This window comes from Diaphorina citri, unplaced genomic scaffold, assembly GCF_000475195.1.
Source record: "Diaphorina citri unplaced genomic scaffold, Diaci psyllid genome assembly version 1.1 scaffold413, whole genome shotgun sequence".
Classification (NCBI taxonomy): Eukaryota; Metazoa; Arthropoda; class Insecta; order Hemiptera; family Psyllidae; genus Diaphorina; species Diaphorina citri.
Genome location: NW_007377848.1, coordinates 47,226 through 64,892, shown reverse-complemented (window position 1 = coordinate 64,892; position 17,667 = coordinate 47,226). Strand labels below are relative to the sequence as shown.

At 35.8% G+C, this 17,667-nt stretch overlaps 1 long non-coding RNA gene across 1 annotated transcript in view; it reads right to left on the bottom strand.

Annotated features, from left to right (window-relative positions):
* LOC103508587 overlaps positions 1 to 17,667 on the bottom strand; it is a 149,210-nt gene that overhangs the window by 118,788 nt on the left and 12,755 nt on the right. The window contains exon 2 of the long non-coding RNA XR_003391315.1: positions 2,721 to 2,797. This is a non-coding gene — a long non-coding RNA (Down syndrome cell adhesion molecule). The remainder of the gene's footprint in view (positions 1 to 2,720; positions 2,798 to 17,667) is intronic.

Below are 17,667 nucleotides of genomic sequence, written 5' to 3'. Positions count from 1 at the left end.
CACCTTGTAAACAACAAATCCTTTGGCCCCCCCCCCCAGTAACATAACATCCATACAAGATGTATTTTGTTTTATTTTCGAACCTATTATTTATTACGTAGGATGTATTTATGCCCTTGTAATGTTTTTATGGGGAGTCAAAAGCTCCAAATTGGAATACCCTAGTAACTTGCCCCCCTTTATTTTTAGCTGGCCCTCTTTGTTTGGAGTTCGGAGAAAAACACTCGGGTTTAAAAGACTCTTTGTTAAAGCTATAAGTGCTCCTCTAGTCACTACTTAGTCTCCTTCAATGTAGTCTTTAGTCCTTTATTCACCCCTCGAGCTCAAGACAGGGATCACTTTTATAGGTTGAGAACAGCGGAGAGACAAAACGCAGGGACGCGAGACTTTAAATTTCACATAGCATGTGTATCGGCTGCGTCGCCTGCCGGCTGATAGCAGAAATAACCATAACAGTCCCTATTGATCTTTCAGGGATTTTGTAGGTCGAAAAGTAAAGAAGCTGATAATCCCCATTGTGTAACAATTTACAAGATGGAAAGTGAGACAACAACCGGACGGTTTTATGAGACGGTCAGTATCCAGTGTATGTTCCCAATTTGGTTACAACCATTTGTATACCTCTTTACCCCATATCTCGTAATACCGAAACTTCGTAACTACCCTTCCCAGCCTCTCCGACCCTTTCGATGTTTCAAAATGTAGTGCAACACATGATATCGACCTTTTTTTCTCGTATTTTGTTTTAACATATGAACAACGTAATAATTTGAACGTGTGTATGTCTTATGTGTGTACTGCATAGTGACACCTTCAATATGTATAAACTGTTCAACATCTAATGAGTCATGCTAAAATTGGATTGTATACAGGTCCCATGGTTTAAAACCCGGTACCGTCTCCCTTAAAAAAACCCCTTTTCAATAGAGATGACATTTATCCACTTATTAGCTACATGTCAGCTTTGGAAAGATTAACCCTTTAGGTTGCCTGGCCGTTAAAGGTTATCTGCCCAAGGGTGAATCTGTCCAAGCTGATAAATGAAAAAAAGTAGGAAGATAAAGAAAAAGTGTAAAAATGAGACATTTACAGGATGAAAATCGAAAGACTGCTAAATAGCGCTTAGGTCATTGCATTAGATAGAGGCAGCGTTTCGAACTTTACTGTCACGTTTGCTACATGATTAGGTTACAGCATAATGGAGTCTACACAAAACTACCTAAAAGAAAATAACTACTTTTTTTCATGACAATCAAAATTAAATTCCTTCATTCCTTATACTTAAGTTTTTTTCATGTCTTGTTAAGTTAAAGCTTTCTCTCTTTTTCTTTTCTTGCTGTAAATTTTTTTTTTTTTTTTTCTGTCGATTACAACATCGCTTGTACAAAAAAAAAAAAAAAAAAAAGATGGAGGAGAAAAAAAAAACACTCACCATCATATTTTTTTTTTGAAAATTACCGTGGACTGTGAAATAAAACTGAATTATTTTGTAATATTTGTGAAACTTTTTTAATTAAAATAAATAAAATAAAACAATAACAATAATATTTTTAGAATTTGCTCTTCGTAGGTACGTATAACACATCCACATATGGGTAAGTTACGAGGGAGTTACAGCTAGCCGAAGATTTCGGGGTTGATACACCTATTTATGTATTATCCCTACACCTAAAACCCTATACATAATTATTATTATACCTAAGAGCCTGTGATGGATGATAGGTATAAGGGGATAAGTTCGATATTTTGAAACTCCTTTGATGTCTAGGATATTGAAATTGAAAATGGTGACAGAGTAGGTAGGATGTGGGATAATAAGTGAACAGTGAACACTTTGGACCTAAAAAATAGAATAGAATATACCTTGTTTATCCTGCTCGAATGAGACTAAAAAGTCCCTTTACCCCAGCAGTCTAAACAAGGTCTCGTGATGTATTTTATGGGTTCAACAAAGTACATACATAATGTTTACATAAGACCTTGCTTAATTATTGAAAAAAAGCGTAAGGTAAGCTGCAAATATTGCAATGGGAAGGCAAAAAACAAAATTCGTAAAGCTTAATTTTTCCTGCGAAAATGGAAATCACGAGTCCGAGAGAATCCTTCTCTTCCATTAGAGTCAGAGCTGATGACTTGTACTTCCACTTTAATACATAATGCGTATGCAATATGCATTAGTGATTAGTGTGTAATATATAGAATAAAGTCTATGTATAGATAGATATCTACCTAATATCTGCCTTTTTCGTAGAAATGGGAAGCGTACTTTTTTTTTTCACATCTTGAACTTTTCCAACTTTCACATTATTCAAAATAGGTGAGCGAGAAAAATAAAATGGAAAAAGCCCCGTTTCCAGAGGAAATATAGAAAAAAATTGTAGAATTAAATTTGAAAAAGCATTTTCTCCCCTTCATGTCGAGGTGAGTCTTTGAGAGAGCACAAAAATGATGTTGGAAAATTGTTTCATTTTAGTACTTCCTTTTTGTGTACTCCCATCGTCTATTTGCATTGAAGAAATTTTAGTTCAGATGTACGTCATTTTACTCATAATCCAGCCAGACTACACTAACTTGATTTCATATTTTTTCCTACACCGAGGTAGTCGTCCACAACATTTTTATATCACTTGACTTTATTACCTACAGGGAAAAATTCTTTAAGAGGAACTAAAACTAAAAGGAACCTAAATATAACGAGAATTATCTAAGTTTCGACTTACCAAGCACTGTCGTCAGCAAGGCAAAGATTGTGACAATGAGATGATACTTCTCCCTGACCACCATGCTCCAAGGCGACCTGAAACAAAGAAAGATGTGATATCCTTGGTAACAAAAGTACAAGACCTACCTATCATTCGAGAAAAATTATCTTTGGTCTGGGAAAAATTGATCCAAGTGAGAAAAAAACTACCTTGTAAAGTTTTCTATTAATTTCTGTAAATTCTGACGACCCGTGATCCAGAATTTGAGTGTAAATAATTTATTTTGAAGTAGGTACTTTAGGTATCTACTTATACGGATTTTATGCATATGTCGTTGTCATATTAAACGCAAGTAGATGGTTTAAAAAAACAAATTACTATCAAGTCTAAAAGTTACTGTGAACTGTATTGTTGTGAAAAAAAAAAAAAAAACGATAAATATATCCAAAAGGGGAAACCCGTGGCATCATCTAGAACCGACGACTAAACATACAAATCTTGAACTTTAAGATATTAACTTTATTGTACCCCTGTGCTTCCCTCCTACTTCATCACATCAGCTTTTGTACACAAAATCCAATATTGTCTTGATGACTTCTTTACTTTTGGCTTGTAGCTTTTAGCCATTTTGGCTTTTGAATTTGAACTAGCTTTGAACTTTTTGAACGCATTTCCATGTTCCGAGTCCATTGTTTTATTAGCAGACGTAACATCCCGTTCCGCTTAAAATCAATCAAAACCAATATGGTGGCTTGTGTCCTTTCAAAAGGTTTTATTTCTATTTTAGGTTAAGTAAATTAATAAATAGGGTTATAAAATGCAAAGACAAATCAAATTACCAGCCTTTGGTCACCCAAAGTAGCTATAAATTAATGAATTGAACAAAAATTTGGTACCTATGTAAGAAAAACATCATCTTCAGTAGATATTCTCCTTTAGACATACATATATCTTGGGTGAAATAGGTAAAACCAAACAAGAGGTATTATTGGTAGTTTGGCCCAAAATTGGCCCATTTACGTGATTGATTTACCCTACTACACTTTGTGAACATTTGAGGGGGGAAAATTACAAAGGCCACTTCATTTCAATCAAGAGCCGGCCGGGTGTCTTGGCTTGTACTCCAATTTTTCGGTTCAGCGCATTTCAATAACAATAAACTTTCTTAAAAAGTTAGAACTTTCAAGGGTAGGTATACACAACATTCGGTAAAACAAATTAAAATCAATAGGGGAAAATGAAAACAGATCGCTTTTTTGGTTTCCCCTAAAGTTTCAGGTTCTGACTGTTAATTAAAATTTCGCTTCTCGAATTTTCGACATTTCTACCGTTGAACCTTTGACACGTTTGGCAACGTAGCCTACTTTTTAGATGACTCCTTGCTGCCATATTCAAATGGATAAGGTATAGCTTTGAACTTTTTGAACGCATTTCCATGTTCCGAGTCCATTGTTTTATTAGCAGACGTAACATCCCGTTCCGCTTAAAATCAATCAAAACCAATATGGTGGCTTGTGTCCTTTCAAAAGGTTTTATTTCTATTTTAGGTTAAGTAAATTAATAAATAGGGTTATAAAATGCAAAGACAAATCAAATTACCAGCCTTTGGTCACCCAAAGTAGCTATAAATTAATGAATTGAACAAAAATTTGGTACCTATGTAAGAAAAACATCATCTTCAGTAGATATTCTCCTTTAGACATACATATATCTTGGGTGAAATAGGTAAAACCAAACAAGAGGTATTATTGGTAGTTTGGCCCAAAATTGGCCCATTTACGTGATTGATTTACCCTACTACACTTTGTGAACATTTGAGGGGGGAAAATTACAAAGGCCACTTCATTTCAATCAAGAGCCGGCCGGGTGTCTTGGCTTGTACTCCAATTTTTCGGTTCAGCGCATTTCAATAACAATAAACTTTCTTAAAAAGTTAGAACTTTCAAGGGTAGGTATACACAACATTCGGTAAAACAAATTAAAATCAATAGGGGAAAATGAAAACAGATCGCTTTTTTTGTTTCCCCTAAAGTTTCAGGTTCTGACTGTTAATTAAAATTTCGCTTCTCGAATTTTCGACATTTATATAGGACCAACTTATAGACACACAGGTAGATATACCGACGTTAAATGAACGGAAACTTGTGAAAAGGATTTCCACAAAAGCAAGGCTTTAATCGAAATGAAAATACCACCCTCGCTACAACATAGCATTGAATAATGTAGATATACATATGTAATTGTATCGATACATATGTAATTTTGATTACCATTGACAATGGTTACATCATGGTGGGTATTTTAACGTTTATGTTTCGAAGAATTTTAGGCTTTCAAATTCCAAAAGATTGTTTTTCAACCCTTATACCTAGTATGTATTTTAGGGATTTCAAATGAATTGAGGTTTATTGTGGTTTCCTGATTTTCGTTACATCCTGAGTCCTGATGATTTAACCATTGGTAAACTTTAGAATATCGACAAGAAGAATAGTATCACTCTGTATGGAGCTTTGTCATTTCAAATTGACAAATAAACAAACATCCCTCAAGCCCTATTCTTCTTTCTCGCTACCAACCTAATCTCTACCTCTCTCCCCTTTTCCATCTCCCTCCCACCTAAGTCAACAGAATCTCTCTCTCCCTATCTATCTCCTTCTGTGTGTGTGATCTTGAATTTCAGTTGCAAAGTTCCCGTTTATAAAGATAATAATAACTGACACTTTATCTTTTTTCTTTCCCTTTGTAAACATTTCCAGTGACTTCTTGTTTGTTATTTTGGACTTTTTAGAGTCTTTTCACTCTTCTCTCTCTCTCTACTGGGTTGATTACATACTAGGTATGCACATATTATGGGAGTAACATGTAGGTATTATATGAAAAGCGATGTACATATAGCTAGGTTGATATTAGTATGTATTTATTATGTATTTCATATCGCTTTCGATGAGAAATATTTGTTAACCCTTTAACGGAAAGCACTTCAGCGCAGCAGCTTGGAAACAACGATTTTGCCTTTCACCTCTAACAACTCATATACGAGTAAATCCAAATTGAGAAACTAATGAAGAATATGACATTAAAAACGAAAAATCCAGAATTTATTAATATTGCGATTTATTAGGATAGATAGGTGATAGGTAGATAAAAAATTAAATTACCAGAGAAAACTGAATGTCAAAACAAGTCTGTTATTCAATTTTGCAGTTAACAGATTCCTTCGATGTCCCACAAGAATATCAAAATTTTGCATTTCCTTGATTTGAAGTTTTGAGAAGATGATTAGCAACATCAATTTTACAGTCGAAATTATATAATATGTATGTATCGTAAACAAATTATAATGTATGTATAGGTATTTCTATTTCCCATGACTCTCACCTCTAAAAATCTACCATACCCTATTCCAACATTCCACCAGGGCGGCACTTGGTTAATTTCATACGATATTCTGATGTGATACTTAACTTTTTCGTTTGCTTTTCAGCAAGATGGAAGATTGATCATTTTCAGCAAAAGGTGTCAAAGTGTTCCCAGCATATACGAGTTTTATAATCCGAGAGATTTGCAGAGGAGATGAAGAAAAAAGGGGATGGGGAAGAAGAGGAGGATGTGTAAAAGAAGAAGTAGAAGAAGAACGAGAAGAAAAACGGAAGGAGGAGGAGGTGAAAACGTAAGTAATAAAATAGACGAAAAGCAGATAGGAGCAATATAAAGCAAGGTGACGAAGTGTGGAATTGAATGATTTCGCGAAGGTATATGTATACCTACTTGAAAAGGAGTGTTCTTATAATACTGCTCATAAGAATATTCATAATACCTTTCATAATGAGTAAGTCCTCATTAGCAGAAAGTAATTTATTGATGTTTTCTCAAAAGGGGTGTCTACCTGCCTACACATAGCGTATAATTTCTATGGTGTGTCTTGTACACAACACAGGGAATTAAAATAAGTCTAAAATAAACGAAGAATGACTGCAGCAAGGGTCCTGTAAAACGGCTGATACGTAGTATTGGCACACATCCACCACTGGATTTTTCTATGGAATAAGGAACAGGAGGAAGGGCTAAACCCAACAGTTGAACTTTTGCAAAGTTAAATAATATCATGAGAAAGCTCTCTCCTAGAGCAGGGGGCATAGAAGTTGTAATGTTGTATAGAAAGCAATATAAGTTGAGACGTACACCCTCTTCTAGCAAGTAGCACAAGCATTCAATATGGGTTACGGCATAAAAGTTTTCTTTCGTTTCCTTCTCCTCTTGAAACCCATTATGGACATTACACAAAAGGAACTGAGAACTTTTATATTTTTGTCTCGAAAATTTTTGTTCGTATAAGAATCGCGTGTAACCTCACAATGGTGGGTAATGACTCGGGGTGTGGAAGTCTCAGGATTATTCATTTCCTCTTATCCGTAAGACGAATGACTAATAAACGAGCCATCATCACTTTTTCCGCCCTTCAGTTCCTCTCCTAACCAGTGTTCATGGCGCTTTAGATACACTGGTTTTGTCACGGAAGTTAAGCAAAGTCGCGTAAGTCAACCAAAGATGGTGAATTCTCCGACCCCACTCACAGGCAGGCTGGTATGTATAAGAAGCCAGGTAATTTTTCATCGAATAAACGGCAAAACATCTGTCATGAGGAATGAAGGGTAGGTAAATTTTCTGGCTTATTGCTCGTTTACCAAACACTGAGGTGAACAGGTTATGAATAAAAGTCCTTATCAACAGTTCAGGTGAGAGTAATATTGAAGAAACTATAGTTACGAGTTTTATAATCCGAGAGATTTGCAGAGGAGATGAAGAAAAAGGGGATGGGGAAGAAGGAGGAGGATGTGTAAAAGAAGAAGTAGAAGAAGAACGGAGAAGGAAAACGGAAGGAGGAGGTGAAAACGTAAGTAATAAAATAGACGAAAAGCAGATAGGAGCAATATAAAGCAAGGTGACGAAGTGTGGAATTGAATGATTTCGCGAAGGTATATGTATACCTACTTGAAAAGGAGTGTTCTTATAATACTGCTCATAAGAATATTCATAATACCTTTCATAATGAGTAAGTCCTCATTAGCAGAAAGTAATTTATTGATGTTTTCTCAAAAGGGGTGTCTACCTGCCTACACATAGCGTATAATTTCTATGGTGTGTCTTGTACACCTAATCTCTACCTCTCTCCCCTTTTCCATCTCCCTCCCACCTAAGTCAACAGAATCTCTCTCTCCCTATCTATCTCCTTCTGTGTGTGATCTTGAATTTCAGTTGCAAAGTTCCCGTTTATAAAGATAATAATAACTGACACTTTATCTTTTTTCTTTCCCTTTGTAAACATTTCCAGTGACTTCTTGTTTGTTATTTTGGACTTTTTAGAGTCTTTTCACTCTTCTCTCTCTCTCTACTGGGTTGATTACATACTAGGTATGCACATATTATGGGAGTAACATGTAGGTATTATATGAAAAGCGATGTACATATAGCTAGGTTGATATTAGTATGTATTTATTATGTATTTCATATCGCTTTCGATGAGAAATATTTGTTAACCCTTTAACGGAAAGCACTTCAGCGCAGCAGCTTGGAAACAACGATTTTGCCTTTCACCTCTAACAACTCATATACGAGTAAATCCAAATTGAGAAACTAATGAAGAATATGATATTAAAAACGAAAAATCCAGAATTTATTAATATTGCGATTTATTAGGATAGCTAGGTGATAGGTAGACAGCAGCTTGGAAACAACGATTTTGCCTTTCACCTCTAACAACTCATATACGAGTAAATCCAAATTGAGAAACTAATGAAGAATATGACATTAAAAACGAAAAATCCAGAATTTATTAATATTGCGATTTATTAGGATAGATAGGTGATAGGTAGATACCATTTCCCGATTTTGAAAATTTGGACCGATTGCAATACTTTCATTACTAGTATAGCTCCGCTATACTGTAGTAGTAGAAAGTAAAAATTAAATTACCAGAGAAAACTGAATGTCAAAACAAGTCTGTTATTCAATTTTGCAGTTAACAGATTCCTTCGATGTCCCACAAGAATATCAAAATTTTGCATTTCCTTGATTTGAAGTTTTGAGAAGATGATTAGCAACATCAATTTTACAGTCTGAAATTATATATATGTATAGTATACAAATTATATGTATGTATAGGTATTTCTATTTCCCATGACTCTCACCTCTAAAAATCTACCATACCCTATTCCAACATTCCACCAGGGCGGCACTTGGTTAATTTCATACGATATTCTGATGTGTATACTTAACTTTTTCGTTTGCTTTTCAGCAACAGATTCCTTCGATGTCCCACAAGAATATCAAAATTTTGCATTTCCTTCATTTGAAGTTTTGAGAAGATGATTAGCAACATCAATTTCACAGTCTGAAATTATAATATGTATGTATGGTATACAAATTATATGTATGTATACCTATACATTGTATAGGTACCTATTTCTATTTCCCATGACTCTCACCTCCTGACGAACTACCACCGTTGTTCCGGGAATAACAAAGAAGATGAATCTCACCTCTAAAAATCTACCATACCCTATTCCAACATTCCACCAAGGCGGCACTTGGTTAATTTCATACGATATTCTGATGTGTATACTTAACTTTTTCGTTTGCTTTTCAGCTTATTTTGAAACTCCTTTGATGTCTAGGATATTGAAATTGAAAATGGTGACAGAGTAGGTAGGATGTGGGATAATAAGTGAACAGTGAATACTTTGCTCGTAACTATATCTACTTATATCTATGAATTCTATGATGATATTTAGAACCATATTATCAATCTACTGGGTGGTCACTTCAAAACTTTGGAAACCTCTCATTATATTTTTTTGAATAGAATAGGATATACCTTGTTTATCCTGCTCGAATGAGACTAAAAAGTCCCTTTACCCCAGCAGTCTAAACAAGGTCTCGTGTGTTTTATGAGTTGAACAAAGTACATACATAATGTTTACAAAAGACCTTGCTGCAAATATTGCGATGGGAAGGCAAAAAACAAAATTCGTAAAGCTTAATTTTTCGTACGAAAATGGAAATCACGAGTCCGAGAGAATCCTTCTCTTCCATTAGAGTTAGAGCTAATGACTTGTACTTCCACTTTAATACATAATGCGTATGCAATATGCATTAGTGTGTAATATATAGAATAAAGTCCATGTATATATATATATAGATAGATATCTACCTAATATCTGCCTTTTGCGTAGAAATGGGAAGCGTACTTTTTTTCACATCTTGAACTTTTCCAACTTTCACATTATTCAAAATAGGTGAGCGAGAAAAATGAAATGGAAAAGGCCTCTTTTCCAGAGGAAACTATGGAATAAGGAACAGGAGGAAGGGCTAAACCCAACAGTTGAACTTTTGCAAAGTTAAATAATATCATGAGAAAGCTCTCTCCTAGAACAGGGGGCATAGAAGTTGTAATGTTGTATAGAAAGCAATATAAGTTGAGACGTACACCCTCTTCTAGCTAGTAGCATAAGCATTCAATATGGGTTACGGCATAAAAGTTTTCTTTCGTTTCCTTCTCCTCTTGAAACCCATTATGGACATTACACAAAAGGAACTGAGAACTTTTATATTTTTGTCTCGAAAATTTTTGTTCGTATAAGAATCGCGTGTAACCTCACAATGGTGGGTAATGACTCGGGGTGTGGAAGTCTCAGGATTATTCATTTCCTCTTATCCGTAAGACGAATGACTAATAAACGAGCCATCATCAGTTTTTTCGCCCTTCAGTTCCTCTCCTAACCAGTGTTCATGGCGCTTTAGATACACTAGAAGTTTAACAAGGTCGCCGAAGTCAACCAAAGATGGTGCATTCTCCGACCCCACTCACAGGCAGGCTGGTATGTATAAGAAGCCAGGTAATTTTTCATCGAACAAACGGCAAAACATCTGTCGTGAGGAATGAAGGGTAGGTAAATTTCCTGGCTTATTGCTCGTTTACCAAACACTGAAGTGAACAGGTTATAAATAAATGCCCTTATCAACAGTTCAGGGGAGAGTAATATTGAAGGAACTATAGCCATTCAGAACAGAACATTCACGGTAATAAAATGAATAGGTGGTAGTTTGAAAAATATAATAGACACTAATAGTACGATAAAATGCGTACCTATTTCCAAAGATAATTATACTTATTTGTTCAGGTTTCCTATTCCAGAAGTAAAGACACGAAAAGTTATAAAGGCGAAAGAATACTGAGAGCCAAAATTTTGCGGTTGAAACAAACACACGTTCGGAAAGTGACGGTACTTTTACCTATATGAGGGAACATACGCTAAGCTATGATACTGGTATTTCTCGGCTTCCGGGGTGGTAAAAGACACCAGAGACAAAACCATCGAAAATCATAAGTTACCATTAAAAGTTTAGAAACTACTGAGTGCGACTACTTTGATAATTAGAATGGAAAGAGCAAAGGCAAGAAGCGCAAACAAAAGTAATTCCGGGAAGTTCAAGATGTGAAACTTTCGTCCAAAGTTGTGGGAACTTACTAATTGAGAATACCTACCACAGCACCAATATAATATTCGCACAGACATTATAATTAAGCAGATATAGGAGGAAAGAAGGTACTTCTAAAAATAAAACTGTTGTTTTTAGAAACAGAGCATATCGGGATTATCGGTGTAAGTAGGAAAATTTGCATTGAATGTCCAAAGTTGTGGGAACTTACTAATTGAGAATACCTACCACAGCACCAATATAATATTCGCACAGACATTATAATTAAGCAGATATAACAGGAAAGAAGGTACTTCTAAATATAAAACTGTTGTTTTTAGAAACAGAGCATATCGGGATTATCGGTGTAAGGAGGAAAATTTGCATTGAATATCAACAAGAATCACATACTTACACGAAATCTCAACTCTTGCTCCCTCTTCCTCTTTCATCCCCCCCTTATGAAAGGGAGTCTTCACAAAATAGTGGAGATGCCAAGTACACCATATACAAAATGAGCTGATTTGAATTATACCGAAACTGCCAAGTGACTTTAACGGTTTTACCCCAACCCCGATCATCCTTAGTAGCATAAAGTGAGTGCCCGTAAAGTCGAAAAAAAAAATCAACAAAATAAAAAGAAATTGCGGAAGAATATTTCCCTCCACAATTTGTTAATAGCAGAATTTGTTACAAGTCCTGAAATGAATGAAACGTTCTCCTAAGGCCTGAGGTTACCTCCACTTCATTTACAGGGTGGGCGGTTCGACTCTATCAACACGTCCAGACAACACTTTTCAGAATATAAACGAGGTAACACATTTTCCTGCTCACACGTTAAGTTTCAATTATAGGTCCAGCTGTACCCATCTACCTTGCTGTGTTAAAATTCAAACAATTCTCCCCCTAACTGAACAGAACACTAGAAGAACACTGCGTGAGACAAAATACTTGAGCTTGCTCGTATTTTGACAAGCATTTATGCTTAACACAATTAAAATTCCTTTAACCACAACACCACTGATTGGTGAGCAAGTAGGTAAATGTTTTTGATGTACATTTGATTATGTATTATGTACATTTGATTATGTTTGCTCGTATCGTATACCCTTATCTCACAATATTGACAAAGTTCTCTCTCACACACTTTCCTCGCCACCACTCTCACCCTTTATCTGCCTCTCCAATCTTCCCTTCTTTCCGCAATATTTACCAACCAACACACAAGAGTTCTTCAAAGCTGAAGAGCGAAGTCAAATGGGGAAGAAAAAATGCAAACGCGAGCTAAAAACAACGAGAATCTGATTTTTAAAATATTCAAAATGCGCGCCATACTGAACAGATTGGAAGGGATGAGACAGCGATCCCGTTTCCCCCCCCCCCCCCCCCTTATGAAAGGGAGTCTTCACAAAATAGTGGAGATGCCAAGTACACCATATACAAAATCAGCTGATTTGAATTATACCGAAACTGCCAAGTGACTTTAACGGTTTAACCCCAACCCCGATCATCCTCAGTAGCACAAAGTGAGTGCCCGTAAAGTCGAAAAAAAAATCAACAAAATAAAAAGAAATTGCGGAAGAATATTTCCCTCCACAATTTGTTAATAACAGAAGTTGTTACAAGTCCTGAAATTAATGAAACGTTCTCCTAAGGCCTAAGGTTACCTCTTAGATATACATATGTAATTGTATCGATACATATGTAATTTTGATTACCATTGACAATGGTTACATCATGGTGGGTATTTTAACGTTTACGTTTCGAAGAATTTTAGGCTTTCAAATTCCAAAAGATTGTTTTTCAACCCTTATACCTAGTATGTAGGTATTTTAGGGATTTCAAATGAATTGAGGTATATTGTGGTTTCCTGATTTTCGTTACATCCTGAGTCCTGATGATTTAACCATTGGTAAACTTTAGAATATCGACAAGAAGAATAGTATCACTCTGTATGGAGCTTTGTCATTTCAAATTGACAAATAAACAAACATCCCTCAAGCCCTATTCTTCTTTCTCGCTACCAACCTAATCTCTACCTCTCTCCCCTTTTCCATCTCCCTCCCACCTAAGTCAACAGAATCTCTCTCTCCCTATCTATCTCCTTCTGGATTGGAGAGGCAGATAAAGGGTGAGAGTGGTGGCGAGGAAAGTGTGTGAGAGAGAACTTTGTCAATATTGTGAGATAAGGGTATACGGTACGAGCAAGCTCAAGTATTTTGTCTCACGCAGTGTTCTTCTAGTGTTCTGTTCAGTTAGGGGGAGACTTTTCATTGTGAAGACAATTGAGAATCTTGTTTGAATTTTAACACAGCAAGGTAGATGGGTACAGCTGGACCTATAATTAAAATGCAAACGCGAGCTAAAAACAACGAGAATCTGATTTTTAAAATATTCAAAATGCGCGCCATACTGAACAGATTGGAAGGGATGAGACAGCGATGCAACGAAATTGATGAGGAGAATAATTCATAATGCACTTTTGTATTGAGGAAGAATCAAATGAGATTAGAGAGATAAGTAAGAAATTTGAGAGTTCGAGATGAAGACACGGGTTTAAGGATGTAAAAATGGAGCAAGGACTGCATTTCGAATTTTCGACAGAGAAAAGAATGGGTATACCTAATGGATTTAATGGATTGACGGGAGAGATGATAAAAATATAATGGTTACATAATCAAATGTCCATCAAAAACATTTACCTACTTGCTCACCAATCAGTGGTGTTGTGGTTAAAGGAATTTTAATTGTGTTAAGCATAAATGCTTGTCAAATTTTATGGCTTTACTTGGACTCGAACCACCAACCTCCAGATCCGAAGTCCACCGCGCTAATCACTACACCCCTGAGGTTGGTTGTGGTTAACGTAGTGGACTTCGGTTCTGGAAATCGGTGATTCGAGTTTAAGGAATACAAGTTATCAAAGTATTTTAAGTTAAATCTGGAACAGTTCTTCCGAAAACCTGAATCGAACTAACTCTGTACCTGATCCGTAGAACTCTTCACCATCACCCAGTATGCCCCTAAAAAACCAAAAAGGAGAACAAAACTGAAAAGTTTGAAGCAACAAAAATAAAAGGGGAGAAAAAAAAGTTTTCATTTTCTATCTTGAGAATTACCTACATTTTACTAAATGCTTGTCAAATTTTATGGCTTTACTTGGACTCGAACCACCAACCTCCAGATCCGAAGTCCACCGCGCTAATCACTACACCCCTAAGGTTGGTTGTGGTTAACGTGGTGGACTTCGGTTCTAGAGATTGGTAATTCGAGTTTAAGGGATACAAGTTAGCAAAAGTATTTTAAGTTAAATCTGGAACAGTTCTTCCGGAAACCTGAATCGAACTACCTCTGTACCTGATCCGTAGAACTCTTCACCATCACCCAGTATGCCCCTAAAAAACCAAAAAGGAGAACAAGACTGAAAAGTTTGAAGCAACAAAAATAAATGGGGAGAAAAAAAAGTTTTCATTTTCTATCTTGAGAATTACCTACATTTTACTTTTTTTTTTTTCTTCTGATTTTTCGTAACAATTTTCCATACCAGAATAGTGGAGTGGCAATAGTAACCTCTGGGGACTCCAGTGTTCTTTATTTAGCGTTCTCTCACGACTTCCATCAAGGAAATCAAAGGAAAGAGTAGTAAAGAAGTAATCTCAAGTAGGAATTCATTTTACCAACAGATATCTGTTGCTAAAATATTAGAATACTCACAGATATTCTTTGTGATGTAATGTCAAAAAAATGTCACCATCTATAGATGGCCACTGATTCTACACATAAAACTTGATTCATGATCATGAATTCATGACACAAGTATCTACAAATATCAATCTCATTTCAACGTTCAACCCTACGACCCTGATTACAGCTGTTCCTATTTTGTTTCTGTTTCTCTCTTCGTACCTACTCTTTTTACTTTTTAGTTCTTTATTATTTTCTTCTCTTGTTTCTTATTTCTTATTAAATACTTTCTTCTACAGTTGAACAGGGTGTTAGTATTAGTACTGTTAGGGCAAGATGATAATATGTATTGTATGATTCTGACATGAAACAAGCTGGGCCCGTCCCTCCCGGAATTTTTTAGCCCGTAGTTTATTCGATCGTGGTTAAAGCAGTACGTTAATTAAACAAGCAGGGTCCGTCCCTCCGGGAATTTTTTAGCCCGTAGTGATTAGAGAAAATCAGTACCTACATATGGGCCCGTCCCTCCGGGAATTTTTTAGCCCGTAGTTTATTCGATCGTGATTAGAGAAAATCAGTACCTATGTACCTACTGTTTATTATCATTCTTGATTTGATTTTTTGATTTTACTTTCATGTAATGATTTAAAATCAAGACTAGAGCCCGTTCTCTCAATCTCTCAATCTTAACATTCTGCCGTTACAACCTACTCATCGTGGGGAGTTGTTATCAGATTCCGAGAAGAAAACTACCTACATACAGTTACGAGCATTCATCAAGGCGTATTTACCTCGAAAACTTCCGTTCTGTGACGCACTGTGTTCTGGCAAGGTCCTTTAATCATTAGGACAAATGCTACGCTAATGTTGCCTACATGGCATGCTGAATTGTCTAATCATTGTAAAAGCACAAAGCTCCTGCCTGGGTAGGTCCTTTTGTAGGTGCCTTCAAAATATAGTAGAACTGCATACGTACCACTTTTTCTACACATGTAGTATATGAAGGTACACAAATAGGTAGGTATATGTACGTACAAACCTCCATAATTTATGTCCGTAAAGTTTGCTGTGAGAGAACTTCACAGAGTTAATAATGACATACATGGCTAAAATGTTTTTGTTTATGGAGCTCATGGCTGTTTGCTTTCTGCTCTTTTTTTTGCCGGTTGTTTTTTTAAAGGCTGGGATTAATTATTATTCAGAACTGCCCTTTTGTAAACTAGAATATAGCTTTGTTTTTCTAGTCTAGTCTAGGTATTATGAGCCAGACCATCCCTAGCTTATGTATTAGAGGCAGCAGATAATAAGAGGATATTGACAGTATTCAGACCAAAATTTTTCAGAGCACCAGTAATAAAACATTTGCTTTACCTAAAATACCTGGAGTACGAAGAGACTGGTAAGTGTTCATATCATTGAAAATACCTACCTATGTAAGTAGGTAGGTATAATCTAGGTACAGTAATTTTCCTGTGAATCCAGCAGGATAAAATAGTATAATGTACATAACAGTGTCTGTCTGCACATAAATTGTAAGTACCTACCTATAAGTAAAGAATAGTTTTTCCAGTGGAGACAAATTATGAAACATAAAATTTGTAATTAAGAGCAATTTTCAGTCCAATATTTAATATTGGAAAAACAACTGTGCATTTTTTCAAAAAAAATATAAATAAAAAAAAAAAAGGGGGGGAGGAGAAAAAAAACTGGGGGGGGGAAAAAAAAAAAAAAAAAAAAAAAAAAACTTCTGCTTCATAAATAGGAAAAAAACTCCCTAGAGGTTGTTGGAATGAAATAAAAGTTGTAACTGTTTGCAAAACTTTGTGACCTTTTATGCGATCAGCCTGAACAGTGTAATATTTTATTCTATGAGAGAGTTTTTTATTCGCAGATAAAAATTGACATTGGACATTAGTTTTGAAACCTCATCACCATGGAGCCTAGACGTATTCAATGGCTCTGAAAGTTATAGCACAGGCTGCACAGGGCTGATTTGGAGGGTAAAATATAAAGAACAAGCTGGACCCGTCCCTCCTGGAATTTTTTAGCCCGTAGTTTATTCGATCGTGATTAGAAAAAATCAGTACCTATGTACCTACCTAATTTGTTTAATATTCAGTTTATTATCATTCTTGATTTGATTTTTTGATTTTACTTTCACGTAATGATTTAAAATCAAGACTAGAGCCCGTTCTCCCTTTATTCCCAATAAAATGTTTAAGTCACCCATCCATTTATTGGCCTTCCTCGGCGTAGCTTAACATAGGTAACGCTAAAACCGGTCTTAAATGATCGACTGAAGTGTTATCTAAAACTTTCTAGCTTTGAGTTCATAGGTCGTCGCGACAAATTTCAAGATCAGAGCTCATTTGTGTAAGAAAATGTGAAAAAAATCCCCCAAAAATCAGTTTTTTTGGTTTTTTGGCTTTATGGTTTACTGGACAAAATTTGCACCACCATTTTCGTGTTCCTCGTAAAAAGACCTTTAATTTGATATATAGGTCGACCAGGTTTGGATAAGTCCTTCTATGGGAACAGACAGACAGACAGACAGACAGACTGACTGACAGACTGACAGACACACAGACGACACCGAAGCGAATACAATAGTCCGTCCCCTATACCTTTTATTATTAGTAATAATAAAGGAAGGACGGACTAAAAATGGTCGATTCCTATGTAAAAAGTTGGGAAAAATCCAAATCTGAGGTCAAAACGCCGAAAAAATAACTGTAAAAGGTCGAAAATTCAATTTTTATTTTCCGTTCTAATGAAGATGTGTGACGTCAGACTTAGTCAGACT